This window comes from Triticum dicoccoides, chromosome 5B, assembly GCF_002162155.2.
Source record: "Triticum dicoccoides isolate Atlit2015 ecotype Zavitan chromosome 5B, WEW_v2.0, whole genome shotgun sequence".
Lineage (NCBI taxonomy): Eukaryota > Viridiplantae > Streptophyta > Magnoliopsida > Poales > Poaceae > Triticum > Triticum dicoccoides.
Genome location: NC_041389.1, coordinates 221,570,704 through 221,574,534, shown reverse-complemented (window position 1 = coordinate 221,574,534; position 3,831 = coordinate 221,570,704).

Sequence of the window (3,831 nt, the reverse complement as noted above, 5' to 3'; positions counted from 1 at the left end):
AGAATTCAATGAAGAGGATTTGAGAGCGATAAACCGTGCAGTGCGCCCTCTGGCTTATCAATTAGCCGAGGAGGCAGACTTGTCGCATTACCAAGCTCAGTACGATGATCAGAACAAGCGAGTGGCTGCACCAGCTTTTGAAGCGGAGAATCTGATTCCTCCAAACCGTAAGCATACTTACGCTCCTGATATTGAACCGTCTTCTCTGATCCATGAAGAGGCTGTCTTTCAAGCTTTAATGGGAATCGACTGGACCACTGTTGATTTCCAGCCAATGGATAGAGATGAGGAATCTGAAGCGACGCAAGACGATGAGCAGGCTTGAACCGGAGGCTGGTTTAAATGGCTGCCTTATGATGATCTGCCAAAATAACAATGATCTTATTTGGCCACCGTGTTGCCTTGTAATAGGATAGTTAATGCTTCTGTCTTGAATATGCCTTCGTGCATAAGTACTGATGCTTTTGTTTGAAAAGCCTCAAATTATATTTCCTGCAATCAGAAAATCTTGAACTTCGGTGTCGGTTGTATCGCCAGCCGGTTTATGATCTTGATATATATATATCATCAATGTATTTAAAACATATAACTAATTTAAGCGATACAAAGTACCTGCCATCACTGGGCATGAAGTTGTCTTAGCCAGGCTTGAAGCGGAGGTTTTATAAACCATTAACGTAAAAGGGGAGAAAAACAGCTCCCATGTAAACCGTGCTGGGTCATTACGAGCCCCCTGTGACTCCATGATGTTAACAGGAAAGGTAAACCGGGTATACTTCGCCGGATTAAAAATGAACCGAATCTGTCAGCTGAAACGGTTAAAAAGTATTGTTGGTTTGAAGGAAACACAACAGAAATTAAGAGATAGCCATAAAGAAATATGGAAGCAAAGGCAACGATAAAAACCGTTTGCAAAAAACATGCTATACTGAGCCGATCAGATGGTGTTACCATGGTCGGACAGGACCAAGCCCCCAATAGGAGTGACAATGGCTCAAGTCAGCCAGGTCCCCAAATGAAACCGTGGCATATATGCCAATCAAAAGGCGTGGCAATGGTTCGGGTTCGACCAAGCCCCCAAGTGATTTTGTGGCCTTAGGCCGATCAAGAGGCGTGCCTGGTTCAGACTTGACCATGTCCCCAAGTGATCTGGTGGCTTTCGCCTATCAAAAGGTGTCGCGTTGGTTCGGATACGACCAAGGCCCCAAGTGATATAAAAAGCAAATTTCAAGGGGTAAACTGGAGGCCGCTTTAAAACAGAACTACTCCATGTAACCACACATGATATGAAAGGACAGAGACCCCGCTTTAGCTGAGGCTCCGGTTTTATTATATCAAAGATAATATATACATTGTCATAATATGTACATAGAAAGAGCCGATGGCTCAAGTGTAGTAAGGCCGAAGATGAGCTATGTTCCACGGCCTGTTGGTCTCCTCCTCTGATTTGCGTGAGTCTTTATGCTCCCGAATATCGATCAGATAGTATGACCCGTTGTGCAGATTCTTGCTGACCACGAAAGGTCCTTCCCAAGGTGGGGATAACTTGTGCGCATCCGTCTGGTCTTGGATGAGCCGAAGCACCAAATCTCCTTCTTGAAAAGTTCTGGTTCTAACCCGGCGACTGTGATATCGACGAAGATCTTGTTGATAAATCGCCGAGCGGGCAGCCGCTTTGTTGCGCTCCTCATCGAATAGGTCCAAAGCGTCTTGCCGTGCTGTCTCATTGTCCGCTTCAACATAAGCCGCAACACGAGGTGAATCGTGCCGGATATCACTAGCGAGAACCGCCTCCGCTCCGTAGACCATAAAAAACGGCGTGTATCCTGTAGATCGGTTGGGCGTAGTATTGATACTCCATAGCACAGACGGTAGCTCTTCAACCCAACAACCCGGTGTTCTTTGCAATGGAACCATAAGCCGGGGTTTGATGCCCCGCAAGATCTCTTGATTAGCCCGTTCTGCCTGCCCATTGGATCGGGGGTGAGCCACTGACGATACGTCAAGTCGGATGTGCTCACATTCACAGAATTCCTTCATAGCACCCTTAGATAAATTGGTACCATTGTCAGTAATGATACTGTGTGGAAAGCCAAACCGGAAAATCACCTTTTTAATAAACTGCACCGTTGTAGCTGCATCACACTTGCTGACAGGCTCCGCTTCAACCCACTTGGTAAACTTGTCAACTGCCACCAAAAGGTGGGTTTTCTTATCCTCGGATCTTTTAAAAGGTCCGACCATATCCATCCCCCATGTTGTAAATGGCCAAGTAATTGGAATCATCCTCAATTCTTGAGCCGGCACATGAGCACGCCTTGAAAATTTCTGACAACCATCACACCGCTTAACCAAGTCTTCCGCATCAGCATGAGCTGTCAACCAGTAGAACCCGTGACGAAACGCCTTCGCCACCAGAGACTTTGAACCGGCGTGATGACCACAATCCCCTTCATGGATTTCTCGTAAGATTTCGCAGCCTTCCTCAGGAGAGACGCAACGTTGAAACGCCTCTGATACACTGCAATGATGCAATTCGCCATTGACAATGGTCATAGATTTGGATCGCCGGACTATCTGCCTGTCTAAAATCTCATCCTCTGGCAACTCTCCCCGGTTCATGTACGCAAGATAAGGAACTGTCCAATCCGGTATAATATGCAGGGCTGCCACCAATTGAGCCTCCGGATCAGGAATAGCCAAATCCGCTTCACCCAGGAGCTTGACTGACGGGTTGTGCAACACATCAGGAAAGACATTAGGCGGGACCGGTTTACGCTAAGAGCCCAACCGGCATAAAGCATCCGCCGCTTCATTTTTTCGACGATCCACGTGATCCACCTGATAATCTTTGAAGTGACCTGCAACCATATCCACCTCGCGACGATATGCAGCCATAAGTGGGTCCTTAGAATCCCAAGTGCCAGACACCTGTTGAGCCACGAGGTCCGAGTCACCGAAGCACTTAACCCGACTTAGATTCATCTCTTTAGCCATCCGGAGACCATGGAGCAAAGCTTCATACTCAGCTGCATTATTAGTACAAGGGAACATTAAGCGGAGAACATAACAAAACTTATCACCTCATGGGGAAGTTAATACGACTCCAGCCCCCGAGCCTTCCAATTGCCTGGATCCATCAAAATGGATAGTCGAATATGTGTGATCCGGCTTCTCCTCTGGTGCTTGCAACTCTGTCCAATCATTGATGAAATCAACAAGTGCTTGAGATGTTACTGCCGTCCGAGGCACATACTTCAATCCGTGCGGCCCAAGTTCTATGGCCCACTTGGCAATCCGGCCAGTGGCCTCCCGGTTCTGTATGATATCGCCCAAGGGAGCTGAACTGACCACTGTGATGGGGTGCCCTTGGAAATACTGCTTCAACTTTCGGCTTGCCATGAAAACTCCATATACCAGCTTCTACCAATGCGGATATCTTTGCTTGGATTCAATGAGCACCTCGCTGATATAATAAACCGGCCGCTGAACCGGATACTCTTTGCCTGCCTCCTTGCGTTCCACCACAATAGCCACGCTAACTGCTCGAGCATTGGCCGCTTCGTATAACAACAACGGCTCCTTGTCGACCGGAGCTGCAAGAACGGGCGGATTGGCTAATTGCCGCTTTAAGTCCTCCAACGCTTCATCAGCAGTCGGGCTCCAGATGAATTGATCTGTCTTCCTCAGCATCTGGTACAAAGAGATGGCCTTCTCTCCGAGGCGGCTGATAAACCGGCTCAGTGCGGCGATCCGACCCGCCAAACACTGAACATCATTGATACACTTCGGTTTAGCTAGGGAGGTGATTGCCGTATTTTTCTCCGGATT